Below are 15,243 nucleotides of genomic sequence, written 5' to 3'. Positions count from 1 at the left end.
ATCATCCCTTAGATTGGATGATTATCTGTGCAGCAATGATGTACATTTGATGTTTTTATTTTTCTGAATATATATCGCAGCCTGGATGGATGAGACTAGATCCGGGGTCTTCAATCTCATTCGATCTTCACTCAAAGTACAAGTTGATCCATGTGAGAGATGATTTGGAGTCGAACATGGAAAGACATCGCCTGATTACCGGCCAATGATGTAAGCTGTTAACAGCCACGAGAGGAATCATCGATAATGATGATGACCCTCAAGGTACTACAGTACTATTCATGTGGTGTGAATAAGGGACTTGGCATCAAACACCAGACAAAATCTTTCGATCGAGGGCCATTTCTGTAAACCTATCGCTGAAAGTGAGAAACTTGCCATTGAGGCATGCAAGCTTCCAAGTACTGAAAGGGTTGTTCCTAGACCAACTTCTTGGATAATGAGCTAATGTTGACAAGAAGCGATCCATCATAGGAGGGCCTTAGTGAATCCCACATCAATGACACGGAACAGAGAAAATGATTTTAATGGAGGTGAAAACGATCTGGTGATATAAGGTTCAGGGTGGCGGTCATGAAAGAATGGAGCGTAAATGTATTGCAGTGGGTGAGACACAGGTGAATTCTCTGAGCGACTTCTCTTGAACATATCGGCGGCACTGACATGATGGATTGGTAGCATTAACCCCAAATATGGATGGTGTGATGGAACCATGGTGATGTGACCAGTGAATGGAACAACCCAACCCGACTCGGATGCGGAGTGAAAGTGTCATGTGCAAGAGCGACTTGCTACCAACAAAGTTTCTTCAAGTTTTCTTTCCAATTTTTCCCCAGTAATTGTTGACCAGTACCTCTTTATTTTTGTCAAGCTTGAGGAGGATAACATATGCTTGTTCTATAATTTTCCCTTCGGGCAAACCCATCGCTATGTTTTAACGAGCCTAGCAATAGTGAAACTCGTTCTTGTCTGTTATGGACAAGTTTGTCGCTATTCAGTTTTAATGAGTTTAACGACAAAGATAACTCGGTCCTTTTCAATTTTAGAGAGTCTAAAAAGGGACGTAAAGGAAACTGCAAAAATCCTTTTTTGTCATCTAATCCCTTAAGTCCGAAAAAGTATAAAATAATACAAAAGGGATGAATTTTCGGTAATTTTAACGAGTCGAACAAAACAAGCGCTCGATCCTTTTTTGTAATAATCCCTCAGGTCCAAAAAGATTAAAATCTAAAGGAGGGATAGCACTTCCAGTCACTTTAACGAGCTGGAGAGGCCAATGGCTCGGAAATCTTTTTCATATTTTATGAGTTAGTTGAAAAGAGCTTAAAGGAGACTTGTTTTTGAGGAACGAGTGATAGATTCGGGTAGCAGCTGATTCTAGGTAAGGTTTGGAATTTTCCAATCATGGTAGTGTCACAAGGATGGCTAACAGGATCACTCTTCGCAGCTTTTCCTCAAAAGGGGTAAACAATCAAGTGGAGGTGAATGATCAGCCAATACAGAGTGGAGGTGATGATGAGAACATGACCAAGGCTTCCAAGGTTGATGATAATACATTCACGATGGTTATTTACCGGTAAATAGTTCATTTTTTAATGAGCTTAAATGCTGGGGGGAACACTTGCTCATTGCTTATGTTTATTTTTTAATGAGCTTGAATTCCGCGTTAAAACTTCTCAATATAATGGTCATTGATTTTCTTGATTTTACCATTAATAACTTTTTCCTTCAAAGATTGTACTGCCTGCTCAATTGCTTCATCAAACTAGTTATAAATGAACAATATATGTTTGAAAAATGAGTTAAGACACTAATATTTTACTTGAATTACGTAAAAAGTAATTTAAAAGTGCTTTTACCCCTCATTTTACCATTTCATTTGAACTTTGGTTTGTAGGAGCTTTGGAGGTGCTTTCCCCCTTGATTTTCACCAGCTGATTCCGGGAGATTATGTGGACGATTTTCAGCGCCGTCTGGACCAGGTAGGAGCTAAACCTGAGCTCTTTCATTTCATCCTTTCCATTTTTCATTCTGAGCATGTTTTCTGGTTTTTCTGAGCCCCTGGGGTTTGAAAAACTTGCCTTGGCTCCATCGCACCCTTTCTATATCGAAAGGTATACTGCATGTTGGCCTGACCATTGGCCAGTTAGCATGGAATGCACCCAGAACACTACTGGGGGTGCGATGGGCACAAGGAGGGAAATTTATGCACAGTTTTCCATGTAAATTTTTGCCTGTTTTTCACCAAATCAGGGTCTAACTCTTCTCTTGTTTGTTTTCAAAGATTCATTGGAGCAAAATTCCTGTTACATGGCGCAAATGTGAGCATGAAGAAGAGGACATGCTTGCTTTACATGATCCGGTTACAGTAAATGCACTGCGGAACTGTGGCCTGTTCAAGTTTTTCCGCATCTCTAACATGAGGCAACAAATCAACTTGTTGCAGTATTTTCTCGATGCCTGGGATTCTACCAGCAAGGTGTTCCAGATTATGGGCAAATCTATCCCCTTGACTGTTGTGGACATCTATTTTTTGACCAGCTTATTGAGGCGGGGTGCCCCTATCTCATTATCAGGTTCGGCCCGTGGGGGTGAATCTGTAAGAGATTACATTCACAGGTATTGCAGAGAGGGATCTCAGCCGAGTAAGGATGGCAAGATCAACATCCGAGATGTCACTGACAGGCCCTTGAGGACCATTCTGTTCACTTTTGCTAGGATGGCTAGTAGTGCGGCTCTTCATGTGGCCAGCCGATCTTATATCCAGTATGCCTTAGAATGCCTTGAACCAATGGTGTTCAACTGGTGTGATGCAGTACTCTCTGTGATGAAAGAACAATTGACCAAGGTGAAAAACGAAAGATTGAAGAACTTTGGATATGGTTCTATTTTGACCACCTTTGCCTTGGAAAAGATACCACTGATGCAGCCGCAGTATATTTCATTTGGTTTACCTCCAACGACTGAGCCATGGATGCAGAGATGGGTTGACCATATGTCCATACATGCTGGTCAATCTCAGGTTCCTTTTCTGATACCTTCTTTGGGTGGTTCAATCGTTAGGAGATGGTTTTCTCTAAGTATCCATATGCTGGTATGGATTTCCGGGGTCACCCAGATTTGTTACTGCCAGCTGGCGAGCAGTGGGGTGCCATTGGTAAATTCTTTGATCATATCTCTGTTCATTGTTTCTCTTTATAATGTTCTTGTGCTTTATTCTATCAAGTTTAATCAGAACTCATGTGCTCATGCAGATGTTGGAGCAATTCAGCCAGTAATACACCTGAGAGTGCCAGCTGCCGCTCCAGTAGGAGAGGCTGTGGGAAGGGCTATCCTTCGCGACCTCGATGTGGTCGAGACTCTTTTAGCATTATAGGATCAGGTCAAGGGCCTCACTCTTGGTATTCCAAATGTGAGGACTGACGAGCTGCCTCTGAGGTTGCAGCGACATACTACTTGCGTGCCAAGTCGATGGACTAGGCTTTTACGCATGATTGCATAGGCAGTGACCTGTTATCACCAGCATCATTAGACTAGGGTGCCTCTTAGCATTTTGAGTTTTGGGTCATTTGACCAGTTTTTTCTTGGTTACAGAACATTATGTGTAAACCATAAACAATTATATATATATTTTTTATTTTCAGAGCTTTATTTTGGTTGAGTTACATGATCCTGATGTAAATATTGATGAAATGCTTCCTTTTATAAATGTTGCAAACGTCTATCTAACACATAATTTGCCAATGAGCCTGTTAATGTGTTTAAGTTTCTGGAAATATGCTGATATTGAATAAAATCAAATTGCCTTTCCAAAATCTTGACCCTTAGGAACATGCAATAGATAGCTGGATTTCGGACAGAGTAGATACCAGTGAGTTGTAGTATGACGAGTTGTGAGTCTAGCCTGATGACAAGTCGGCATATGCCATGTGTGATGGCATCAGAGAGAAGTTCTATCAACGCGCTATATTCAGCGATGTTATTTGTTGACCGACCAATACATACCCCTGTGAAACTTACTAACTCGCCGCTTAGATCAAAAATGGCCCAGGCGAGCAGATGATAGGTTCCGCAAACTATGACTCGCTCCGTCGGCATATCCAACAAATGATTCCAATAGGTTCGACATCTGCAACAAATGTAAAAGGTGGATTACTTGACCAAAACAATTACCCTTAGCGAAAACAAAAACGTAACAAAAGAATATGGGTTACTACACTGCATCATGCATAGTAACGCTTAAGATACAACCTGTTATAGGTTGCACCAGCGGAATCCCGTCATAATCCATTAACTCATAGGCTCCTTTTGCTAATACACATTTAATAATATAGGGGCCCATCCATAAAGACTTGAATTTACCTGCTCCCAATTTATTGGATTCTTGGTCGTAAAGCAACACGAAGTCACCTTCTGAGAAGACACGGGGTTTGACATTCTTGTTGAAATGCGCCTTGACTCGTTTCTTATGGGCTTCGTTAGCCAAAGCGACATCACGACAGGTTTCATCCAGTTGGATTAATTCCAAGAAACGAGCCTCCTCTTCTGAAGTTCCAGGGAGAAGGTCGATCGCGAGTTTGAGGGACGAGATTGCACACTGAATTGGTAAGATTGCTTCTAGGCCATACACCAGTTGGAAGGGTGTAAACCTGGTTGCATTCCTTACCGATGTTCAGTAGGCCCACAAGGCCGAGTATAGGATCAAGTGCCAACTCCTTTTGTGGACTCCAATCATCCTTTGCAGCATGCGCTTCAGGATCTTGTTGATTGCTTCAACTTGTCTGTTGGCCTGCGGGTAATATGCAGTAGAGCTATCGTGGGACAACCCTAATTTGGCAGCCAATTCAACCATCATGTGATTGCGAAAATGTGATCCATGATATGTGAATATAGCCTGTGGAACTCCAAATCTGGAGACTACATGGTTGAAAAAGAAAAGGGCAGTTGTTTCACCAGTGTTATCTAATGTAGGCATCGCCTCGGCCCATTTGGTAAAATAGTCTACTGTGACTATGATATACCCATGCCCCCCGGTCGAGGTGGGGTTACATGTCATGAAATCTATGCCCCATTTGGTGAATGGCCCAACAACAACTATTGGCTGCAGAGGTGCGGGTGGTCTTCTGGTTTTGCTATCGAAAATTTGACAGGCATGGCAACTTCTGACTGCGGTTATGCAATCTTTGAACATTGTTGGCTAGAAGTATCCTACTCGTAAAAATTTTTGCACCGTAGCATAACCAGATTGATTCCCCCCACACGCGCCTGAATGGCAGTCATTAAGGACTTTTTCGGCCTCCTCATCGGTGAGGCACCTCCTCAGAACTGTATCGACACCATGACAGTAAAGCGTATCACCGACGATCATGTAGTCTTTTGATTGGTATCGAATAAATTTTTGTTATGAGCGGGAGGTATTAGGCCTATATTTTTGGGTTTGGAGATAGATGATTATATCTCCATACTGCAGATTGCTTGAAGATATCAGAAACAAAGATTCATCCACGATTGTTTCCTCTGATGTTTCATCGTTGGACAATGATGGGAGATCGCATAGTAATTCCGTGAAAACCAGGGATTTCTTTGACTTGGATTTTACAAATTCCAGATCAAACTCTTGAAGAATTGCTATCCATTTTGAATATTTGCCCCCCAGCAACTATCGCAACAATATATAAGTCATGGGGTTGCAATCTGACAGAATGGTAGTTTTTCGAAAGAGGACATAGTGTCGAAATCTTTGTATCGCTTGAACAGCTGTGAGTGCCAGCTTTTCAACATAGGAATATTTTCTTTCTGTATCGTTTAAGTTCCTACTTAAATGATATATAGGATTTTCAATTCTGTTGTCTTCTTGAACTAAAACCATTGCGATAGTTGTATCCGCTGCAGCCAGATACAGGTTAAAGTCTTTTTGATAATTAGGAGCATACATTAATGATGATTTCATTAGGGATTCTTTTAAAGCATTAGAGGAAGCTTGTGTGACCTGGTCCCAGACGAAGGGCACTTCCTTATTCAATAGACGTGTATAACCTTTAGCAAGTTTGGCGTAATTTGGAATGAACCTCCTTAGAAAGTTTGCTTTCCCTTGGAGTTTCTGAATCTGAAGCAAATTTGAAGGTGGAGGCAAATTTATGATTGCCTGAACCTTACATGGGTCGAGACGAATCCCATCTTTCGAGAATAAAAAACCATGCAAACGACCAGAACTGACACAGAACACACATTTATGTGGATTGAGTCGTATCTTGTAATGTCGGCAACGTAGAAATATCACTCTCAAATGCAACGGATGATTGGTCCACTTTCGCGAATGAGCCGGAAGGTCATCGAGATATGGTTGAATGATGTTTTTGATGTCATGGAAGGCATAATTCATCACCCTCTGGAATGTTGCCCCTGCATTCTTTAAACCAAAGGGTAATTTTCGATATGCGAATGTGCCCCACAGATAAATAAATGCAATCTTTGACTGGTCCTGTGGGTGGATATTTATTTGGTTATACCCGGAGAATCCATCCATGAATGAAAAGATTTCACATCCAGCGCATTCATCAATTATCTGGTCAATAAAGGGTGTAGGGTAGTTGTCTTTTGGACAAGCTTGATTTACATCCCTATAATCGATGCACACTCTAATCGTTCCTTGTTTTTTCATCACAGGAAGAATGTTCGATACCCAATCGGTTAGAGGAACTGGGTAAATGAAACCAGCATGGAGAATCTTTTCAACTTCTGCCTTGATGGCAGCGGCTTTCTTGGGGTGCACCTACCGTAGAAGTTGTCGTACTGGTTTGACATCTGGATACATCTTGATTTCGTGTTCAACTATACTCAATTCAATGCCTGGCATTTCACCATAAGCAAAGACATCTCTGAATTCGCGAAAAAGAGCGTTATATATTTCCAGTTCTGAAGGAGAACAACATTTGCCAACATAAATATTCTCTACAACATCTGTTTTGGTCGAGATATTTATTGCGATAGTCTCTTCAATATTGGATAAGTTTCGCTCGGAATCCACCGTGTTTACAGTATTTTATAGGAAATCAAAAACTGAAGGATGATGAAGGTCATCAGGAGTATCTTCTTGACAATCCAGAAGATGGGAATGATGGTGGTAGTCTTCCCATGGCGCACCGTCAGTTATCATTGATTGAACAATTCCTTCGTTGGTGTAATGCACTTGTGACCAAGGATCTGAAAGGGTGGCATATTCCTTAGACCTATCTATCCAAACGCTTGATGAGCATTGATTCGGGTCTACCTCCCATGCCAAAAACATTGATTGCTACAATATTTCTATTGGGCTTGGAGGCAATACCGACGGATGATCCATGTTTATATCGTTTTCTGATATCTTTTGAATCGAAGATATCATATTGTAGGTTCCTATCATTGCCACTTCCACCAGATTGACTGGAGGCGGGAGGGAAAAAGTCCCCATTAATACATGGTCTTTTAGTAGGCCTACTCTGGTATTTTGAAGCATATGGGGGCTTCCATGGATCATCGGAATTCTTCCCGTAACTTGGGAACTATTGGGTAGAAATGTTTGTCGGTCGACGATTGTAATTCCTCCTTGAAAAGGAAATGCAATCTTCCTAAAGTAGGTCGACACAACTGCAGCCATAGCATATATCCATGGTCTTCCCAGTAGGATGTTGTAATCGAGGTTTCTGTCGATTACTTCGACATCTATTTCTACTGTTTTCCCCCTAATTCAACTTTCAAGTTACTTAGAATACCATATGGGGTATATGTTCGTCTGTCAAATGCTTTTAATGTTGTCGAAGATCATGACAAGGTTCGAGATCCTAAAGTTTTCCAACAACTCATCGACATAATACATGTAGATGCCCCCTCATCAATAATTGTTCGATGAACAGTTTTTTTGAGGGCTTTCACTTGAATGAGGAAAGCTAGTTGAGCTGGTAACTGAGGATTGTATCCTTTATGATTAAAGGACACAAGATTAGAATCCTTTGGGTCTATGTTGGGTCCCTATAATACTAGTGATTACCCCATTACTATTGTAGTTATACCCTTTATTTATATTGTTGTACCCCTATTACCCCCATATTGTTATTTCTGTGCCCCATAGAATCCCTCTATTGTTATTTTTGTGGCTTTATATTATTATTGTTAGGTCGGCTGGATTATATTGTGACTCCTTAGACTCCTATATATAGAAAGGAGGTTTTGTCATTCGTATCATCCAAGAATTTTTCATTTATGTAATGTAAAGGAGGTTACCCCCGCGAAGAGGCTGAATTCCAAGGCGTTGATCTATCTTTTCTATCTTTTCTTGAGCTGGTTTCATAACATTTGGTATCAGAGCTTTGGATTCTAGGGTTTCACTGCTCCAAACAGGTCATCGTGGCATTTTCGCTATAACGTTTTTTCTGTGACGTTTCAAAAGTCGCAAAAAAAACCCATTTGAGAAGACATCACGCTGAACCTTGGGTCCAAATTTCATAGCTTTTAGCGCGCTATTTGCGGAGATATGATCCGAGGAAGTTGGTATTTTTGCAGACTCCTGAATTACATTCAAAACAGGTGACCTGGGGAAAATTGTCATAACATTCTCTCTGGGGATCGGATTGAAATTTCGTCAGAAGGTAAAGAAAGAGGACGGACTGTAGTTTCTTGTGTGTGTGTTTTAGATTCAAAGGTTGAAATAGTGACTCGTGGCACGTCGTACAAGTTCGCTTTACTGAACCAGTCTAAAAGCAAGTCACTGTGGGAGATTTCACATAACTCTTCCTTGGAGAATCCAATTTGGCTCAGACTTGTGGCATTGGAAAGAGGATGCAGAAGGATACTACAGGGAGTAATTTCAGAACTGGATGATCCGAAATTATAGAGATACATAAGATTCAATATCAAGCTTCTATAAAGTGAAAAAAGGTGTGTAGTTTTTTTTTAAATTTTTGTGTAAGCTTGGTTTAACGGAATTCAAAGGGCATAGTAAAGCATTATTATCGGTAACTGTTGCCCCGAGGAAAGAAAATGCAAACACCTAGTAAGGAAACTGAAAGCTCTAGCATGACTCATGAAGAAGAGGAAGAAATGCTACATGATATATCAAAATTACAAGAACAAGTGCAACAAATGTCACGCTCACAAAAGCTAACAGAAGCTAAGATAAGTGGTGTGGAATCTAAGATAAATGGCGTGGAATCTAAGATAAAGGGCATGGAAGCTAATATGGATGATTCAAAGACAGATTTGAAGAGAGACATGGTAGATTTGAAGATAGATTTGAAGACAAACATGGAAGAATTGAAGAAGTTTCTACAAGAAAGGGTCACTAATGGTGAAAAGGTAGTAAAGGAAACTCATGATGAGAACAAAAGAAATGTTAATCATGATTCCATAGACGCTAATGTTGGATCAAAGAATCACCATATTCCAAAAATTGATATGAGGATGTTTGATGGCAAGGATTCCGCCACATGGATATTAAAGATGGAGCAATTCTTCGATCTCAATAATGTGAAAAACGCACAAAAGGTACGTATGGCAACTGTATATTTGGAACCAAATCAGTTTGTATGGTATCAATGGCTTTGCTCTCATAAACATTTTATCACTTGGGCAATTTTTACGGAAGAATTGATAGCACATTATGAAGATACAAAAAGCAACACTTTTTTTAGCCAATTGATAAGTCTCAAACAAAAGGGTTCAGTAATGGAGCACATTGAGGAGTTCTAAAAATTGAACATAAGGGTAAAAGATATTCCAGAGGAGCATAGGATTGATGTGTTCATAGGTTCTTTAAAGGATAATATCCAACATGATGTTCGCCTTTGGGAACCTGATTCATTAGAGAAGGTATTCAGGTTAGGAAGAAAAATAGAAAGCAAAATTATGGCAACCAGGAAGCATACCACTCACAACGATAAACACGGAAGTGTTGTTGCCCCTAGTCTTCCACAACCTATAAGGTTGAAACCACAACAATTGCAAGAAAAAAGAGCAAAAGGGCTTTGTTACAGTTGTGATAGTAAATACACTAAAGGTCATAAGTGTGCTGAGAAGAAATTATTCTACATAGATTGTGAAGAGGAAGAAGAAAAGGAGCAAGAAAGGTCAAAAGAAGAAGATATACTCCAAGAAAAAAGCTTAGATGACGAACAAATAAATCCGATCATATCTTGTAATGCATTGGCAGGAATTACCACTCCTCAAACCATCAAGATAGAAGGACAAATCAAGAAGAAAAAGGTAATAGTGTTGATTGATTCAGGAAGCACCCACAATTTTATTCATTGTAGGGTAGCAAAAGAATTGAATTGCTTCCTATATCCAGCACCAGAGTGTCAAGTGATGATTGCAAATGGAGGAACAATAAATTTCTCTGGAAAGTGCCATAATATCAAGCTATCCATGGGAGAATATGTATTGACTAGCCCAATGCTTTCCATTCCAATGGGAGGTGCCGATGTTGTACTAGGAGCCCAATGGCTACAATCCTTGGGTACAATAGCTTTTAATTTTCAAGAACTTTTCATCAAATTTTCTACGGAAGGAAAGGAAGTTGAATTAAGGGGTATTGCAGGGAAACCAGGAAAGATAATCAGCTCTAATGGCATGACAAAGCTTCTAAAAAAGGAGCAAAGAGGTGTAATTGCACAATTATGTTCGCTAGATGTTTCCACATTGGAATCATCTATTTCTCCAGATCTCCAAAATGTCCTGGACAATCATTCCAAGGTATTTGAGACTCCAAAAGGTCTCCCACCTATGCGTGATCATGATCATGCTATTCATTTGATTCCAGGAAGTGTTCCTCCAAACATCAGGCCGTACAAATATCCCTATGTCCAAAAAAGTGAAATTGAACGTATGGTTGCCGAAATGCTAGAGGCTGGTATAATTCAACCGAGTCAAAGTTCTTTCTTAGCTCCAGTAGTATTGGTGCACAAGAAGGATGGATCATGGTGCATGTGTCTGGATTATAGGGAGCTCAACAAGCTCACTATTAAAGATAAGTTCCCCATTCCTGTTATTGATGAATTACTGGATGAATTGCATGGATCAAATTACTTCACCAAGTTGGATCTTCATTCGGGATATCATCAAATCAGAATGAAGATTGAAGACATTCCGAAAATGGCCTTTAGAACTCATGAGGGTCATTATGAATTTTTGGTCATGCCTTTTGGCCTTACCAATGCACCTTCAACATTTCAAGGTTTGATGAATTCAATTTTCAAACCATTCCTTAGAAAATTTGTGTTAGTATTTTTTTATGATATACTAATCTACAGCAAGTCTTGGAAGGATCATGTTGAACATGTTGACAGGGTGCTACAACTATTGGAGGAGAAACAGTTATATGCAAAAAGATCCAAATGTTTCTTTGGAGTCCAGGAGGTGGAATATTTGGGTCATATTGTATCTCATGAAGGAGTTAAGGTAGACCCTAGAAAAATTAAAGCCATTAAGGAATGGAAAATCCCCACATCCATAAAGCATACGCGAGGATTTCTTTGGTTGACAGGGTATTATTGCAAGTTTGTTAAGAATTATGGGAGAATAGAAGCACCTCTAACAACATTATTGAAGAAAGATTCATTTTCATGGACTCCGGAAGCAACAAAGGCCTTTGAACATCTTAAAGAGGCAATGTGCCAAGCACCGGTCTTAGCTACACAGGACTTCACAAAAACCTTTATTGTGGAATGTGATGCTTCAGGAAATGGAATTGGTGATGTTCTAATGCAAGATGAAAGACCCATTCGGGGAAAATTTTAAGAACCCCCACTAAATTTATAAATATAATAAATGGGCGAATCTCCATGGTATATAAGAAAAATGGAAGCCGATTTTATCAATAATATAATATGTAAATATAATTTTTTGGCGAATCTCTCACCAGGCATGGCGAATATTTTACTCAATTATAAAATCTTGTAAGATCTTGGCGAGTCTTTCACTAAATAATAAAACTTTGTAAAGTCCTAGTGAATCTTAGCATAGGCTACATGTTGGTTTAATTCCCCCATTTAAATAGGCTACATTCCAGGTGAATACCATGGGTCAATACCATGTGCCATTTTGGTGAATACCATGGGTCAATACCATGTGGCATTTTTATTTTTATTAATTCTAATATTAGGGTTAATAATGGCTTTTTGCATGGTATTAATAACAATCTAGTCCATGGTATTTGTCCCATAGTATTTTGGCCATAGGTTTCACCTAAATATAACCCATTTTTTGAGTGTTCGTAAATATAAGGTGACTTATGGAGTAAATATAAAAAAATGTTTTATTTGTTTACCATACCTCTCGTTTATTTATATTTTTATTAATTTACCATACCTCTTTTACAAATATGGTATTTGGCCCATAGGATTCACTTAAATAAAACCTCTTTCTTGAGCCTTCATAAATAGAACGAGGGTTATGGACTAAATATAAAAAGAAGTTTTATTTATTTACGATACGTGTAGTTTATTTATATTTTTATTTATTTACCATACCTCTTGAATAAGTATAAAAAGACATTTTATTTATTTACCATACCTCCACTTTACTTATATTTTTATTTGTTTACACCCTTACATGTATATAAGGTGACTTATGGAGTAAATATAAAAAATGTTTTATTTATTTACCATACCTCTCATTTATTTATATTTTTATTAATTTACCATACCTCTTTTATAAATATGGTATTTGGCCCATAGGATTCACTTAAATAAAACCTATTCTTGAAAATGGGCCAATGGAAGGTTGTAAGTCCTAATTTCAAGGGCTAAATTTACCTTTTTTACCCTCTCCCTGAAAATAAGGTGGGCTATTTGAGGTGATTTGTAAAAATGTACTATGATACAAAATATTTGCCCACTAAAAATTTAAAACCCCTTAATTTCGCCAAAGGGCGAACATTCGCCCCTAAAATTATCCTTGGACCCATTGCTTTTGAAAGTCGTCCAATCAAGGGAAAGTTTTTAAGCAAAGCTATTTATGAGAAGGAAATGTTGGCAATACTCCATGCACTTAAGAAATGGCGACCCTACCTAATGGGAAGACACTTCAAGGTAAAAACGGATCATGATAGCCTTAAATACTTTTTAGAACAAAGATTATCCTCTGAAGAGCAACAAAAGTGGGTCACAAAGATGTTGGGTTATGACTTTGAAATCATCTACAAAAAAGGGAAGAAAAATGTGGTGGCAGATGCACTCTCAAGAAAGGATGAGGATGTGGAAGCATTGTTGTGTTCCATTTCTATTATCCAACCAGATTAGATAAACGAAGCAAGGGAGGAATGGAAGAATGACGAAGAAGTGTGGGCACTTATTCGAAAGCTACAACAAGATTCTAGTACTTCTGATACATTTAGTTGGCAAAATGATTCATTATGGTACAAAGATCGCTTATACCTCTGTAAGAATTCCCAGCTAAAACAAAAGATTCTTATGGAATTGCACACTTCTCCCTTAGGAGGGCACTTAGGATTTTTAAAAACTTACCACAGGGTTAAGAAGGAATTTTTTTGGGATGGCCTTAAATCGGATATTCAAAAGTTTGTGGCGGAATGTTTGGTTTGCCAGCAAAGTAAGGTTGAAACAATTAAGACACCGGGTCTATTACAACCTTTATCCATCCAAGCCAATGTTGGGAGGAGGCTTCAATGGATTTTATCACAGGTTTACCCAAGTCTGAGGGAAAGAGTGTCATCATGGTGGTAGTTGACAGACTTACCAAGTATGCACACTTTTGTGCATTATCACATCCATTTAAAGCCGGTACAGTTTCGACTGCATTTATGGAAACATTCAAAAGCTACATGGAAACCCAAAGATTATTGTAAGTGACAGAGATCCCATTTTCACTGGAAATTTTTGGACAGAATTATTTTCTTGTCTTGGTACTCAGTTAGCTCATAGCTCATCTTATCATCCTCAATCTGATGGGAAAACTGAGATAGTAAACAAATGTTTGGAAGGATATCTTCGTTGCTTTGTATCTGATAAACAGACACAATGGGTCAAATGGTTGCCTCTGGCTGAATGGTGGTATAACACTTCCTTCCATACAACAACAAAAATGACCCCATTTATGGCACTTTATGGGTATCAACCACCATCCATCACATCATATTTAAGAGAAAATTCTAAGGTTCAGGCAGTGGAACATCACATTGAACATCAACAACAAGTCCTCCAACTCTTAAAGGATAACCTCATGTTGGCACAAAATAGAATGAAGCAACAAGCAGATGAACATCGCAGTGAAAGAAGTTTTGATGTAGGTGATTGGGTATTCCTACGGCTACAACCATATAAGCAAATGTCCCTAAAGCAAGCTAAGAAGGATAATAAATTATTGTTAGGATATTCCGACACATAGGATATAGTTAAGTTCAACTTGGTCTAGTATAGAGTTAGGTATAGAGTTAGATAAAGTGTCTCTCTTTACCGTTGTACATTTTGTAACTTACAATCCGACGGTCACGATATGTAGTGATCCGACGGTTCACTCTCACCTCGGTATTACCGACACTTGATCCGTGGCTTGACACCCGATTGGTCCATGAGTTCTATTTAAAGCGCATGGAGGGTCATTGTTCGGGTAATCCGTGCATGAGAGAAGCTTATGTAAATTTTCATTCTTTGATTAATAAATTGCCTGTAGTAGCCACGTTGGCGCAGGCCGTGGACTTTTTCCCTCCTTGCACTTTGAGGGTTTTAACCATGTCAAAAATACTGGTGTATTGATTTGAGATCTGGTTGTGAGCGGTGTCCTTTTGGTGTTCTTTTTGAGGAACTTACCCTGTAAATTCCTACATGGTATCGGAGCTATTTGAGGGCCACGTCCGTTGGTGATCCAAATCTGAAGCCGGTAAAACTGCATGCGGCTGTCGTTTCCTAGATCTGTTGTTTCTGACTGCTTTCGGGCCGAGAGGACTGCTCTGTTGTGTTCGGAGCATCTGTTCCAGTGAGGAACCCCTTTCGTTTCACGCGAAAAGGTTTCTGGTAGCCCTAGCTGCGTCATTTTTCAAATCGGGAGGTATACAGTGCTTTTTGCAGTTTACTGTTATTTTCTCTCTGCTTATTTCGGTTTCGGTTTATTTAGCCTTTTTTTTAACCGGATCTATACCTTTCATTTCTGCGTATGCTCTTTGCCCTGCGACTCTGTGCGATCTGGACAAATCAGAAACAGAAAGGAAGGATTTTTCTCATGCATATGCTCTTTTCCCTGCACCTTAGTGTGATC

Source organism: Pinus tabuliformis, chromosome 1_2 (genome assembly GCF_031772625.1).
Source record: "Pinus tabuliformis cultivar Carrire ecotype Pingquan chromosome 1_2, CPIR1, whole genome shotgun sequence".
Classification (NCBI taxonomy): Eukaryota; Viridiplantae; Streptophyta; class Pinopsida; order Pinales; family Pinaceae; genus Pinus; species Pinus tabuliformis.
Note: the sequence above shows the minus strand (reverse complement) of the source record.